The following is a 16,989-nucleotide window of genomic DNA, read 5'->3' on the forward strand; positions in this document are numbered from 1 at the left end:
GATCCATGAGGGTTCTTTGATGTAGAGGCATATGTTGTCACATCTTCTTTGCTAATCGGTGGAAGTTCCACTTTAGATTTACCTTTGTCTGTAAGATTTTTCTTTGATTCTTGTGACTTTTGCAACTTTGAATCTAGCATTTTTGGTTCTATTGAAGATCTTTGTCTTGCTTTTGCCATGGTCTCATCTTGATCTAACTGTGTCTCTATGGAGGGTGATTTGAGACTTTGTTTTCCAATCTGACTTGCATCAGCTGATTCGACTGGCAATGAGTGATTGATCTTTGGACTTCCTATTGCTTCTTGGTTGTCTGCAACCTTGTTAGTCTTTACTTCTGGCTTTGATGACATTCTTTTCTCAATAGCTATCGTGGTTGTTCTTTGCTCTGTTTGATCTGCACTTTCTATTACCTAATTTGCTTTAAGCTCTTCTGAAGTTCTGCTCGATGAAGATGAATCATCTTCAATAAGCTTTGCTTTGGCATCGGTCTCCATTTTAACCGTGCTTGAGGACTTTGTGCTGTTGTCCGCGGGTGACCAGTCTTGGTCTTCATTCTTTGTTGTCTTTGATGACTGCATCCTGTTTGCATTCTGTATCTCTAACATCTTCTGGGCCATTGGCATTCCCATTATGATGTCGTCTGGCATATCCTTTGCTGTGATCACATGGAATTGAGCTGTGATGATTTGTGAACTTACTTCAATGGTGGTGGGATGATTCCCAGCATTTTGCATTTGTTTCGTGATATGCTCACAAATTCAGGAGCATCTTCCATATATGGTTGGCCACATCTTTTCCAAGTGCGAAAAGACATGAGTTTCTTATCTAGCTGAAAATCCAGCTTTACTTCTCTTGGCAGTTTTTCTTCGTGTTCACCAATAATGTTGCACTTGATCTTCTCAGGATTTGTGTGTGAATTGACTGATTTTGCTGTGGTAGCATCCTTGAATTGAAATTTTTGTTCAACTTCTTTGCTTCGACCACCTGCTTCAATCGGTGTTGGATCCATTGGCTGTGATACTGTACCTTTTTGCAATTGATGAGCATTATCTGCCTGCATCTGAGTAACCTTTGATCTTAGAAGATCCACTGTACTTTCTGGTAGAATTTGTCTCTTTGGAGGAGATTTTGGTGGTGACCTTTGTGTAGCTTTCTGGACTTTAGCTCCCATTGACTTTGATTTTTCAATCACCTGCTCTGGCAGCTCGAGGCTTTGCATCACCTTTAGATAGTCATTGACTTCAGTCGGGCCATTCGTAGGGGCTTGTACAAGTTTTTGATCTTGATGATATTCATTACCATATGCATCTTGATATGCATATGTGAACATGCAACTACTTCAGTCGGGCCATTCGTAGGGGCTTGTACAAGTTTTTGATCTTGCTGATATTCATTACCATATGCATCTTGAATATGCATATGCTTGGTCACATGCAACTACTTGAACACTATTAGACTTGTTGAATTTTGACTGTGACTTGTGGAGATCAGTTGAAACTTCTATCCTTGATGATCTTCATAGAAGCATTTGTCTATAACACTGTTGGAATTTGGGTGAATTGGAAACTACCAACAACCACATGATCTTTCAATGGTTTCTTCTTTGAAGGGGTCTGTTGGCTAGAATCCCTAGGGCTTCTAACTGCTGTAGCATTTTTTGGCACATAAGCTTAGCTTGATGGATTTGCAGCTCCCCCCTTCCTAGGGTGATCACTATAGCCTGCTTCATTGTAAGAGTTAAATTTTCTTTTGTCTTTGGTTCACTCTCACCTTTGGGAATTGTGAAGGTACACATTGGGTAGCACTGTTGATGTTTGGCATCTGCAAATCTTCTACATAGTTTCCTATGTATCTCCTTGAAACATGACAAACTACTCCCTAAGTCAAGCTGTAGATAGCATTATCTTTGCCCTGATATTGTATATCCCATGGGTCTCCTATGATATGAGCTTTTGTGGTTTTGAGACCCAAGGTATCATAGATGCTAGACTCTTGTCTATATCTACGACTATTTTGGTCAAAGTATATGCTTGATTTCTAATGGAGGAGAGTTTGGCTGTGAACAGATTTTTGGGTTCACTCGGGTAATATCCTTCAGCTCTAGAGAGGATGGGCTATAATAGATTCTTTCTTCTGAAATGAACCATTCTTTCTGATCTATCATTGGACGCACTTCTATGAGCTGGTATGTGGGCCGTTGAAACACTGGTTGATCCTTTTTGTACAATTTTCCTTTTTGGTCTACATAGTGTGCATATGAATTATGGGTGCCATACAATGCTAACATCATTCTGTTTGATGTGTCCCTTAGACTCTGAATGATTTCACACTTGTGTCAGTGGATGCAAAATCATTTGCAAACTTAACAGTCTTTTCAACCTATGGTGATATCTCAACACCTTTACTAAATTCATGCAAGAATTTGTTGTTCAAAGAATCAATTTTTAAGCTTTTCAGGCGTTTGTGCATCCTTATGCTGATTTTGAACTTGCAGTGTTTTTACTGATGCTTCTAATGGTAATGCAGAATCATCCGATTGCATTAAATATGGCAAGTTAAATGCACTTACATCGAGATTCACATTTTTAATTTTCTCTGTACCTTGCTTGTTGGCAGTTGATATATCCCTGTTGTCAGGATTTCTTGGACAATCTTCAGAAAAATGTCCAGCTTTTCGTCCACAATCTGAGCAATACGCCATGACTGGTGGTATTTCAATTGGTTCTGTCATGTCAAGGTCTACCTGAGAAGTTTCTGCTTCTATGCTTGCCAAGTTGCCGGCATCTTCTTTCAAAACACTGAGCATCAAGCTGTAGATTGCTCCATCTTGACCTTTGTACTCTCTTTGGCTTCGTTCTCCATTTAGATTGGCCTCTATTGGTTGATTTGTTGGATCTTCCATTACTGGATCTCGACTATAGATTTGACCTCTGTAATCCATGTACAATGACCCTGATTGCATATGCACCAAATGGATGCTTTATGGACTTGTGCAGATTTCTTGATAAACACTTGGGTTGACTTTTTGCACTTCTATCTGCACTTCATCTTTGAGCTTGCAATACTTGGCTCACTGAAGTCTGTGAACATATGGGAGTTCTCTGAATCTGGCTTTACTCTGATCAACAGGATCTTGGCTCCTGTGTTGCTTTTACTGCTCATCAAGTATCTATGGCCTTCTGAATCTGCATATAAGACTTTGTCTCCATTGTAGCCATATAGCTGTAGAATTTGGTCAGTTGCAGTTGCACTTGTGCTACCACTGCTATTAGCTTGCTTTGACTTGAACGCTCGGCTCGATTTGAGTGCATGTTGGCTCAATCTACAAAAAACTGTCAACTGGGAGATTCTAGTATTGATTAGCAGAATTTATCCAGCTTAATTTTAATAAAAGTGCTTGTGTCAAAGCACTTTTGTAGTTGACTGCTCTTCAATCTCACAAGAGTTGATTAACCCTAGCTTGACAGTGTCAAAATTAATTCCAACCTTTTGGAACGATTAAAACCTGGGTCTTTAACAGATTAATTTGCAATCCACCGTGATCTATGCTGTTCGTCCAATTGGAAGTTAATTTGGAGCGCAATTACTCGCACAAGCCAATTTCTAGAATGCAGAATTTTGAAAATTTGACTACTACTTAATCGGTTGTGAGTTGGTCAATTTCTCGCTTTTTTTGGTTGTTTGCTTGATTTTTTCCTGGCCGCTGTTCTCGATCAGTGCTCGCTTTGCGGTGCACTTCTCCGGCTTTGCTTTTCGGCTTTTGATTTGCTCGTTTTGGTGTTATTTGCTCGACGTGTGATTTTTTTTCCTTTTATGGGTTTTTCTAGCACTTCCGGTGAGTTCCTTTTTATTTTTCCTAATTATTTGTGAAATTTTAAATTTTCTATTTTTTTTGATTTTTTGGGAAAGTTTTGATTTTTTTTATTTTTTTGGTAATTTTCTAAAATTTTTGTGTTTTTTTAAAGATTTTATGATTTTTAGAAAAATTTTCAATCAATTTTGATATTTTTAATGATTTTTTGTGACTTTTTGAGTTTTTATTAATTTTTGGGCTTTATCTGTGAATTGTTCTACTTTTTATGTGAATTTTTGATTTTTAAAGAATTTAATGTGTTTTTAATGATTTTTTTTTGATTTTATGGTGATTTTTTCTGATCAGTTTCGATTTATGTGTGTCAATTTTTTTTGGTGAATTTTTAGATTTTTTAATAATTTTTCTATGTGATTTTTAGTTTTCTGTGAATTTTTCTACTACTATTATTTTATATTTTCATGAATTTTAGGATTTTTAATGGAATTTTTGAGGTTTCCTACTTTTTTTTTGTGATTTTTTCTCTCAATTTTTATTTTTATAGAATTTTATAAGATGTTTTTAGGTTTTTATTGAATTTTTTCTTTTATTTTTTATTGTGAATTGTTTTCTTAAATTTAAGTTTTGTGATTTTTTAATGATTTTTAAAATCTTTTTTTTGTTGTTATTGGATTTTTAAAAATTTTAATTCCTTTTTGTGACTTTTTTTGATATTTTTTAATTATTATAGGTTTTTTTTTGGATTTTTTAAAGCCCTTTTTTATTTTTTACTTGGATTTTTTTGTTTTTTTTTAAAATAAAATAAAAAAGTAATGTTTTTATGTGATTTAAACTAACTTAGCTAATTACCCTAGCTTACCTGGCAAAGGCGGCAGTTTCGTTGCGCGTGTACTGTCAGCACAGATTTCGGAACGGGGCTTGGCACGGACTGGCGCCTGTTGTGCATGCAGGAGGGCAGAGAAAGCGGGAGGTGAGAGAGGGACGACGCGCAATCGCTATACGACATACGGAGAGAGTGGGAGGGTGCCAGAAAAAGGGAGAGAGAGAGAGTGTGAGTTAGAGAGGGGTTCATGCACGGGGCAGGGGGGGAAAGAGAAAGAAAGTTAGAGATAGAGAGGGAGAGTGGGAGAGTGGAAAGAGAGAAAAGGAAAGATAGAGAGGGAGTGAGAGTTAGAGAGAGAGAGATTTGCGGCCAGAAAAATATGGCTTGAAATTCTCCTGGTTTTTATGTCAAACTTTAAAGCTTTTGCCGGTAATTACATTAAAACTCCTGAAGAATTCTCGGTTTTCTTCAAGGCAAGCTCAAAATCTAACCGGGATTTTAGGATTTCGGCCGGTTAAAATACACTGGGCCTACTTTTTCTTTTTTAACACTCTTTCCACACATTGAAAAATGGTGCAGCCAAATAAAATTGCACAAATCACATCAATTCAATTGTCAATAGTTTTATCAAATAAATCAAGACTAGGCAATTAAACCGGAAAAATTAGGTGAAACATTGACGCAATTAGAGTGTGTAAATCCCTATTTTAAGCACAATCACGCAACATTTAATCATTGCACACATCAATTATGCAATCAAAACATTGAATTAACCATGCAAATATAAACACTTTTTAGGCACACACACACACACACACACACACACACACACACACACACACACACACACACTAGAAAATTGGCAGTTTTTACCAATCTTTAGGTGCGCACACAAAAGGGTTAAACTTGTCAAGTTTGCAATGTGACTTCACAAATCAATAGTTAGGCATGAGCACAACACACATCAATCATCACAATTCACAAATCATAGCGCATAGATCGATTTCTAAGTGCTCAAACATGGGCAAAATAGTGCACACACACCTAAAATTAGCATGCACACACTCAATTAGAATGCACACACACTTGAAATTAGTGCACACACCTAAAATTGACCATCCAGGCACCCAATTAACTTGAGTAGGCACCCAATTAGCAATTAACTTGAGTAGTGAAATTAGTGAGGGAACGAATTTGTTTATGCCACAATTACACTAGCGTAAGCCATCGTCCCCGGCAATGGCGTCAAATGTTGGGGGTCCCATCGTTGCAATAGCTCCAATGATCAACAAAATTATCAATCTGGAGGGATGAGCTACCTGACTAGGGCATGTAAACACTCACACGGTTAGTGAGCTAATCGTGGCAACACAAATGGTTAACTCTAGGAGGTGAGCTTCTTGGCCTATGGAGGAGCTAAGCCACAATGAAGGGCAATCTCCATATCCACTTCTCTTCACCTCTAATCAACCCAAACACACACACACACACACACACACACACACACTACGATTGCAAGATGCACACAACACTAATCCTATCATGCAGCACACTAATCGCAAGCACACACACATAGATCTATCGAGCACCATACTCCAATCAAACCTACATGCACACACAAGCAAAAGAGGGCAATCACACAAGATTAGAGAGGGATTAATCACTAATTATTAAGATCTAGTTAATCTAAGCATCATAGGCAATCATAAGAAGTAAGAGAGAGGCATAGTGAGAGAGAATGAATCATTGATTAGTGTTAATCAAGTCTCATGAGCAAGGAGAAGCTCAAGGACTCCATAGCCACACACCTCAAGAGCTCTCACCAAAGGGTGCTCTCCACAAATGACTTGAGAACCCCAATTTCTTAGGGTAAAAATATGCAATGTCCGGGCACCCAAGGCCTTTAGGGCTCACCACTTACTGAATCTGCAACCTAGGCATAGTAAGTGGCCTATTCTTTACAACTTGGAACTCCCATTGAGCCCGTAACACATTAGAAATATTACAATGGCTTGAAATAAATCGGGAATTTACACTACGTGACCATTTTGGGAAAACGTGAAAAATATGTAACTCCAATCTTTACTGCTTCTTTGCATTCATCTTCGATGTGCATTTGTACGTCTTCGGTCTTTAGCAGCTTCTGTTAACTGATGTTGACTTAGTTAACATAGTCGCTGTTTTGAAATTGATTTGTGAAGCCACCATAGTATGGTGTATGACCACAGATATGGTACGTGGCCTTTGGGAGTTGATATACTCCGCCATTTCTTCAGTTAAGCACGCACAAAATTGTTGTTTTTGCTCTCCGAAATTCATTTTTTTTTGAAGAAAACGGCTTTGAGATGTAAGTCCCAAAACTTATCTACATATTTGTGAATGGATTCGTAGGAAGAGAGGTTCAAGCTTTGCCATTCAATGAGTACTTTGTCTTTGGCATTGGTGGCCAAAAACTCCTTCATAATGGAAGCTCTTAAGGCTTTCCATGTTTGGGGAGCTTCACCTTTTTCCTGCAGGCTTGACCAGCATTGCCTGGTGGACTTCTGAAAATGCATATCTACATGGCGTAGCTTAGAGGACTCTGTGAATCCCTCATCTCCAAACGCCGCATTGAATTGTTGGATGAAAGCCAAGACTTTATTCGTAGCACCAAAAGTGCCATCGTAGGTAAGGAGAGAGATGCTCTTTCCTCCCTCTTTGAACTTCTTGAGCTTGGACGGCCTCTTCCATGCGGCATAGGATTTCCTATGGCCTCTTCTTTTTGATGGTTCAAACTTGCACCATCACTTTCTTCAGAAGATGAAGAATTTGAGGAAGATGGAGAAGAGAATGACCTCTTTCTCGCCTTTTTCTTACCTTGTTCCTCCGTGTCTGCACCATCACTTTCTTCATAAGAGGAAGAGGATGAAGAAGAAGATGGAGAAGAGGGTGACCTGTTTCTTTCCTTTTTTTTTTTTTTTTTTTTAATCATCCCTATTTGAATTATGGTGTGGAGAGGTGTGAGATGGTTTTCTCCGTATAGGAGGTGACGGAGAGCGTTTTTCCCATCGTCTTCGTGGAGCCGTTTCCACCGAGGTGGCAGGAGACTCACTTCTTTCTCGTTCCTTTGGTGGGGGCTCTTGAGTTCTCCTTTGGGAAGGAGATGCACCATCAAGAAGTAAATTTTTGAGCCCTTCGTATGGATCCTCTTCTTCTTCCCGAATCGGAGAGAGGCCTCTTTTGGAAGTCTTGCAAGGAGGCTTCCTAGGTACTCTCTCATCATGGTGAGGAGCTTGGAGAATCCCATGAGCAAAAAGCTGCCGTTGCACTTCACTTTGGAGGGATGGATTGTCCATGGCTTGTGGAAGCCTAGAAACAAGGTAGTTAACAAGCATAGGGGCATCATTAGTAGCCTGCTCATTAGCAAAATCAAAGCTATCAACATTAATTTCACTCTCTTTACTATTGTCAGCCATTCTAACAATTTTTAGGTGTACTTTGGAAATTCAAGCCCTAGTTGCTGCTCCTATTAACCCTTTTAGAAAGTCACTCAAGCTACTATATCCGTGGCTCGAATATCATTTAATACAAGGAATAGAAGAGAGGGTCTTTCAACACCAAAACAGTACCGGCTCCTGTCAAGCTTCTAATAGCTCAATAGTGGTTAAGCCATAGGCAAGCACTGTACGACTCCATTATTAGGACCATAGCTCTCGACGGTGATGCCCCGTTATCTGCACGAAGGCAGGCGCACTGCAAAGCTGAAAAATCCCTATTCTACTTACTCAATTGCAATTAACAATACCAACCACTTCTAGCTAGCTTGAGGACCCCCCTTCTTAAGGAAGAAAAGAGAAACCTTGTGCTCTGATACCAATATAACATTTAATGGCTTAGAAACTTGTGTGTACCGGAAAATAGCATGACATAGTGAGCATTTCATTAGAATAGATTCCTAATGAGCATAGCAAGAGTCCTTGGATGGAGAGAGAGCAACAAAAAACATAACACGTAGTTAGATAGGCATGAAAAATACTTCAAAAGAGAGAGAAAGCTATTTACAACAGTTGAGGACCGGATTTACGTGGAGCTGGTCCCCCCTCCAAAAGGCTTTGTATTATAGGTTTCCCCCATCAAGGGAGACATTTTACAATACAATCCTTTTGTGTTTCTTCAATAACTAGCTAGTGCACTGAAGATGGAAGCTTCAAGCACTAAGCAAACACTTATAAAACACAACATCAATTCCCTCATGGTCTCAGACCCAAGACCTCACACACCTTTGAAGATGGTGAGAGCTAGCAAGGTATGAGAGTAGATTGAGAGGAAGAAGGTGTAGTCTTACAAGAAAGAAGTATATATCCTCACATACTCACTCATAAAATCTTAGCATAGCTTAGTGATTATCATGGTAGAGGAGATGAGCATGCATTGAAGCTTGGATCTTGGTTGGATTTGCATCACAAAGCCAAGAGTTGTTGGTGTAGTCCGCCCTTCTCACAAGCTTAGGGTAGATGGTGAGCTTTCCATTAAATCTTGAGAAGGAGAGAGAGAGTCTTCTTTATTCACACATGAGATTATGTGAGTGTGTGTGTGATAATGCCTTTGAAAAATCAGATCCCTCTCTCTCTCGGTCGATCCCTCTTGCTAAATCCTCTTGCTGGCTTCCCATTGGACCTCTCCAAGCTTAGACTACAGGGTTTAAGAAGCATAAGTGATAGTCTTGTGACATGTGTCCCCCTTTCCCCCTTTGTGAGAGCTTTAGGTATTTAAATAATGCAACTAAACTCTCATTAGACCCCTTTCCTTCTGGCCAATAGGAATCAGGCAAGCCATTGGGCTGCTGAATGCTCAATAGACATCTTGGGAGACTGTCCAATAGTCTTCTAGAGATCTTAATTCATATTGGTTATTTTATCAAGTTTTTTAAAATAAATTAAACTAAATTTACTCTAGCCTACTTCTCATTTGTCCACCTCTATGGCCATCCAATAGGATTCGAGTGCACCTTGTGGGCAATTGGCCTAGGGAGCTGGCATGTGTCCACTATGCCTTTTGTGTAAAGGGGCTTGCATGAGTGTGTGTGTGTGTGTGTTTCTCTCCCATCCCCTACTAAAAGGGCTCGCCCCCTCCTATGTAGGAGCTTGCACAGACGTTTTGGCACACTACAAAGCATCCAATTCCACTAAGCTTGACCATTTGGACTTACCTTTGAATTTGGAACCTTAGCATTTTAGAAGTCTTAATGGGCTGAACCTTAGGGTCTTTAAAGCCCATTGTTGTACATTGCTCTTTTGCAGATGGCCCACCTTTGGATCCCTATTTTCCCTCCTTTGAGTCCCTACTGTGGCCGGTCTGCGAGCTTAACCAATATTCTAGCTTTTTCTCCCCTGGTACTTCCCCATATTAAATGATCAATTTAACATGAGAAAATCATTTAGGAGAATTAGATATTACTTATATGACACATAACACCTCAACCTACCTGAGCTAGACATAGGCTGAGGCCGTTTCGTCTCCCTCCATGAACCTGAGCTCTAAAAGAATCCCAAGTACTAGTAGCTGGTAGGGTATTAACACAACCATACCACTTTAGGCGCCACACCTCTTCGATGCCCAGCACAGGGTGTTTAGGCAAAGCCAAGGAAAAATCCCCAACGCATTAGCTGTGTAGGTCATTGAACCCCAGATGCATTAACCGTGTAGATGAGCCTAACAAAAAAGAAGAAGACCTAGGCAGCACCTCTGATCCAGCAAAGCCCCAGGTCAACGACCCTTTTGTCTAAGTCTAAGAGATGTAGGTGATCCTAGTCTTGTAGCGACGCTGCCATGAGAAACATAACACATGAGTCCAATCACAATAGCACTTCCCATATGCAGAAACAATCTTTTCCAAGCAGTTAGACTGTACAGGGTCTCTACCCTTACACGTCTACCATCAACCATCCAGATCACTTCATGATCCAATCCCAAAAATTATAAACCATAATCCAATCATATCACACGGGTGAGCACTCCACCCAACTTGGGGGAGGCACAATCAATCTTGCATAACCACTTTAGAACATAACATGGATGCAAAAATTTTGGCAGCATAAGCATATCTAGAGAAAAGAACCATGAGCCACACGGACTTCCACCAAAATCACAACCATAATCCATGAGGGAATCTCAGCCCTTAACCATAAATCATAATAACACTGAACCAACTCCCACACTTAGAGTTTGACATAACGCCTGCAATCAATCCGAGTCCACACACATGTGACTCTTAAGAAGTGATTCTTTCATGCATAAAAAGAGTCCGACCAACAACTAATCATGATATAAAAATCCAATTTTGACAACATCCAACCATGCAAAGCTGATGCATCATAACTGCACTTCACCTCCCTAGCACATAGAGCTAATTTTGATATAGAAAGGTGGAAAGCAATCATAACCATGCATATGAGGCATCCACACCAATCCATAAGTTTCCATATATCATATGATAAAATTTCATCACCATAAACATGGTGCAAAACAGCTCGGATCTTTAGGTCAACCATAAACCATAAGTCCACACATATGCAAAAAAAAACTTTTTGACATTTTTGGGAGCGTGCATGATATACAAATGAAAGTATTTTACCTCAAACCAATGCATCAAGATCAACTCAATAATATAGACTATCACTCTATCACATCACTTCACCCATATGGTACTCACACAACAAACGGTACCCAAAAAGAAAGCCACTTTAATCATATCTGCCTATACGTTTCGGGATGTCTAACCATATACTCCCATATAAGTTTATGGGCATCTAATAGATGAATTTAACTCACCAAAACAAACCATAAATCATACATAAACTCCTCGGTTAACTAACGACGTCTTATGTACTCTCCCTTGGTAGCACCCCTCTACGTGTAGGTAAAACCAGTTATGGAACGATTAATAACTCACTTCTCGAGGTGATAACGGAGACCTAAATTCATTTATCTCATCAATTTTTATCAATATTTTCAATTGGTTAAGTGGGTTTGGCCATCTGATGAATCTATATAGTGGTTCTCCAAGGAGCTTGGAGTCAAAAAAATTGGTTGTGCAGTGGGCAACAAGCTTTTTTTTAACCATATCTCTTAGCTCTTTGCGTGATTTTCTCTCGACACCAAAGAAAGAAAATGTTCTAAATGATGTGTTTTATCTCTAGTGTAAAGGGTTTGGGCTGATTCATAATGGTTTGTGCGTTATGACCAAAACAATGTTCCTACTGTCACTATGACGTGAAACAAAAAGCGCTTTTTATGCACGCATGTGATCATAAACGTATCATGTGCATAAATCAGCGTGTTAAACATAATGAAATAATCATGGGGCAACTTCATACGTGCTCGGTCAATCCATACATGCACTCGTATACAAAAAAACAATCATCGAGAGGGTGACTACTCAGAAAAACAACATAGAGAGAGAGAGAGAGAGAGAGAGAGAGAGAGAGAGAGAGAGAGAGAGAGAGAGAGAGAGATGATGGCTATGGAGATTAGAGCTTCTCGCCGTGCTTAGAATAGATTATGGGCTGTTGAAAGGCTTCTTGCTTTGCCGCAATAGAGCGGTGATGAGAGCTATGTAGATGTATTCACCACGAAAGTTTCCGGAGAGCGTACAACGTGAAACGAGATAGAAGATAGTAAGCAAGTAGAGAGAGAGAGAGTATCCTTCTTCTTCTTCTTCTTCTTGATAGAAGAGCTTATGCAGATGGTGATGAAGAGCTTACACCACTCCGTATAATAGATACGTATAGCCTTGCGGTAGTAGACACAACAGACGGCATTGAAAACTGAGGTGTCTATGCCAATTTATAGGTTTTCCAACTGTCCGAAGTGTGCCCCAAGATACAAGTAGCGTTATCTCTCAGCCAAGATTTGCTTCCTGCTTTTGGAAAAAGATTCCAGTTTTCTAAAAACATGGCACAGCTTTTGGTGGTTAACTCTCCCACTTACCATTCAATTTTTCCAATAAAATTGGCCAATTGAATAGTATCTAGCGAACCTTAGCTAGACTATGCCGCACCGTAATGTCCTGACATAATTATGAATTTCTTGTACTTCCCTAGCGTATTTACGGTACCACTTTTTATAAAAATAAGTCCCGTAAAAATCTTGTTTGGTCCCGTTTTTGCTCCGGGTGATCATTTTTAAATCCGACAAAGACCAAAATTAATATTTTTATGTTTAGGTTATCCTAAAAGACACATTGCTTTTCAAAGATGCCGAAAAACAAAAGAGCTAAAAAGAACGTAAAGAAAAAAGAAAATTTTTCTAAAATTGAACAATAGGCTCCCTACGTCCACTTGAATAAGAAAGCGGACTCGCTTTTCACTAAAAAGCACTAAAATCATGAAAAGCACTCGAAAAGCGGATTTTTACAAAATTGAATCATAGCTTCTCTGGAAGACGTAGATCAAGGATCCGACATTGCTTTTTGCAAAAAAGCACCTAAAAGCATGAAAAAGCTAAAAATAGTGGATTTTTTCAAAAGCAAACGTCCGTCTAGCCTACTGGAACATGGAAACAGCTTTGCTTTTTACTTTACAACCTTTCAATGCTGTCAATCAAGCATCTAAAGTCAAAATTTGGCAAAGCATAAATTGAAAGCTGTTTTTCTTATTTTTAAAAGAGACCCAAAAATTGGCATCTTACATCCTCCCACACTTGAAAAATTCAAGGTGTCCTCACCTCGACATGAAATCTGGATAATTTAGTCTCATTACATCATCAAGTTCCCAAGTGGCATCTTCCTGAGGATACATTGACCATTTAACAAGGTGTTCAATAATGATCCGATTACGTAGAGGCTTAGTTCTACTCTGAAGTATCACTTCGGGTGATATACTTCAAAAGTTCTATCGATAGAGGTAGATAATAGAGAATCATCAAGAATATGTTGCGGATCAGGGACATACTTCTTGAGTAAGGACGTGAAAAACATGTATCTTCATGTCTGGTGGTAACAAGACTCTGTAAGCTTGATCATTAATCCGCCCTGTGATTACAAAAGATCCACAATATCTGGCCCTTAGCTTCTTACACTTGCCTATTACACTTACCTATTGATAAAGAACTACGTTTGGGTTTCACTCTAAAAAATACCATATCGCCCTCTTCAAAAAGTCTGGCAGATCGTTTTGGATCAACATAACTCCTGTCTATCTTGAGCAATCTTAATATCTTGTCATATAAGATCGGTTTGTAGTTGCATTTCATCCAACATTTCTTTGGATGCTTGAACTTGTATGAGAGGGTCTGTCCATTTGAGTGGAGTAAGATACTCTTTTTCGTATAATGCCTTAAAAGGAGACATCCCAATTGAGTGTTAGAATGAGGAATTATACGCAATTCAACCAAATACAAATATCTAGTCCATTGACTGTGCTCATGCATACAATAAGCTCTTACATGTCTTCAATGATTTGATTTGTTCTTGCTGTCTGCCCATCATTTTGAGGATGATAAGCAGTACTAAAGGCTAACTGGGTTCCTGTAGCTGAGAATAAGGATTTCCAAAAATTAGAGGTGAACTTCACGTCATGATCATAAATTATTCGGCGAGGTAAACCATGATACATTGAAAAAATCTTTCATGAAGACTTGAGCTATATCCTTAGACATAAATGTTGTCTTGACTGGAAATAAACGAGTCATTTTTGTAAACATATCAACAAGCACAAAAATAGAGTCATATCCTAGATATGTAGGAAGTCCTGTAATAAAATCCATGGATATGCTTTCCCATTTCATTTGTGGAGCATCAATAGGTTGAAGCTTTGGGGTATCGAATTCGTTCAGTTTTAATATGTTGATATGTTAAGCATCTTGTAACATAGTTCAACACATCATGCTTTAATCTTGGCCAAAAGAAACTCTTTCTTATAGTAGAGTAAGTCTTAATGTATCCTGGATGTCTTGCTATAGGTATCTCATGAGCTTCCTGTAATATTTGAAGTTTGATTCCACCTTGATTTGGAATACAAAGACGGTTACCGAAGTAAAGATCAACCTTTGATTTGCCTTTTTTGCTTCTCTGTGCAATTATTTAAGTTTATCAAGTACTAAATTTTTATGTAATACGGATCTTGAGTCATACCTTCTTGAATAAGGTCCTTAAAGAAGTAGTAGAGGTTGTGACAGCCACTATAGTACTCTTCCTGCTCAAGGCATCGGCCACAAGATTTTCCTTCCCACGTTTATATTCAATTCCAAAATCATATTCGCATAATAACTCTATCCATCTTCGTTGCCGCATATTAAGGTCACGTTGGGTGTAGATTCACTTCAGGCTTTTATGGTCAGTATGTAGTTCAAATCTCCTTCCAAGAAGATAATGTCACCATACTTTGAGAGCATGCACAACGGCCATTAATTCTCCTCCTTCTTGATTTGGATTTGGTAGTACCCTGACTTAAGATAAATCTTTGTGAAGATAGAATCTCCATGTAATCGGTCAAGCAATTCATCAATCCTTGGTATTGCATACTTATTCTTAACTGTTACTTGGTTCAATCAACGATAACCAATACAAAGACGTAGAGTACCATCCTTCTTCCGATTAAAGAGAACAGGAGTACTCCATGGAGAAACGCTGGGTCGAATGAAGTCTTGTTCAAGGAGTTGAGTTAATTTATCCTTGAGTTTTGCAAATTCAGGTACTAACATTTTGTAAGGTCTACGGGCAATTGGTTGAGCTCCTGGAGTAAGCCTATTGTATGATCAACATCACGCTTGGGTGGTAACTGTGAAAGTTCTTCCGAAAATACATCATCAAATTCTGTTATCCATTCAAGTTCAGGTGAATCTATTTTCTTCACCTTAGGGTTAAGCTTTACTGCGTAAAACCTTTCATTTTTCCTATGAATCTTTATAAGTTTGGTAAACTTCACTAGTCTGAGCTTAGGATTTCCCTGTTTCCCAGTAACTGTAACCCTAGAGTTAGAGTAACTATAGCCAATTCATTCCAAGGATTCCATCGTAGATCCCTATGGATAAGACTCTGAAGTTTACAGAAGTATTATGACCATCCAAAACAAAATTCAAGCTACCCACTGAAGTAGAAAATCTAACCTTCCTAGATGTAGCTAATTCTACTGTAACATTTGTATCAGGGTGTTCAAGCAAAATGAGGTTTTTGATGCACTTAGGAGATATAAAAGAATGTGTACTTCTTGAATCAATCAATAAGGTAAAATGCTTACCTTGATACTCCACTGGGTTTTGAATTACTGAAAATTTCTCATTCACTTCCTGATGTTCAATTGTAGCATGAACATATGCGTTTGCCTGGTTTCCTTCACCTCTAGCCCCTTGAGCTTGTTAACTTGAGGTCTTCCTTGAGGTCTTTAATTTCCTCCTCCTCCTGGACGAGGTTGACGGTTAACATTTCCATTGTAGTTATTGTTGACATGCCGTCCATTCCAAACAAAAGATGGATTGTCTGGTCTAAAATTCCCTTGGTTTTGAGGTTGTCTCTGGTTTTGGTTAAAGTTTTGCTGATTGAAGTTCCTCTGAACTGCCGATGGTCTGGGTCTAAAGTTTTCAAAATTCCAATTTGGATTGAAGTTTCTATGTTCATAATTGTCCACCAATCCTGTGAATCTTGAATTGCTAAATTGAAAGTCCCTAGATTGATGATTAAGATCAAGACAAGTTTAGCACAAATGATCCTGCCGGGCTATCATACGTAAAAAGTTCTCTCTTCTTTGCCATGTATTTCCAGACCTTTGTTCCTCCTTGGGACAAGGCCTTTTGATTTCATGAGCAGGAACAAGTTCTGGTTTCCTCTTTCTGGTAGTAGATAACTCTATTTTGATGGGTTTGTCTGCATCAAGAACGTCTCCAAAATTGGTAAGATGAAGACTCTAGAGTATAGTCTTGTAACATTTAATGGTCTAAAAACTTATGTGTAGCAGAAATTAGCATGAACATAGTGGGAATTTCATTAGAATATATTCCTAATGAGAGAGCCGGTCCCCCCTCCAAAAGGCCTTGTATTATGGTTTCTCCCATCAAGAGAGGCATTGTACAATACAATTCTTTGTGTTCCTTCCAGACTAGCTAGTGCAATGAAGATGAAATCTTCATGCACTAAGCAAAACACTTAGTAAACACAACTTTAATTATCCCCGTTCTCAGACCCAAGACCTCACACACCTTCGAAGATGGTGAGAGCTAGCAGGGTATGAGAGTAGATTGAGAGGAAGAAGGAGTATCTTACGAGAAATATGTACATCTCCTCACATAATCACTCATATTAGCATAGCTTTAGCTTAGTAATTAGCTTGGTAGAGGAGATGAGCATGCATTGAAGCTTGGATCTTGGTTGGATTTGCATCCA

This window comes from Adiantum capillus-veneris, chromosome 10, assembly GCF_014529385.1.
Source record: "Adiantum capillus-veneris isolate H3 chromosome 10, ASM1452938v2, whole genome shotgun sequence".
Lineage (NCBI taxonomy): Eukaryota > Viridiplantae > Streptophyta > Polypodiopsida > Polypodiales > Pteridaceae > Adiantum > Adiantum capillus-veneris.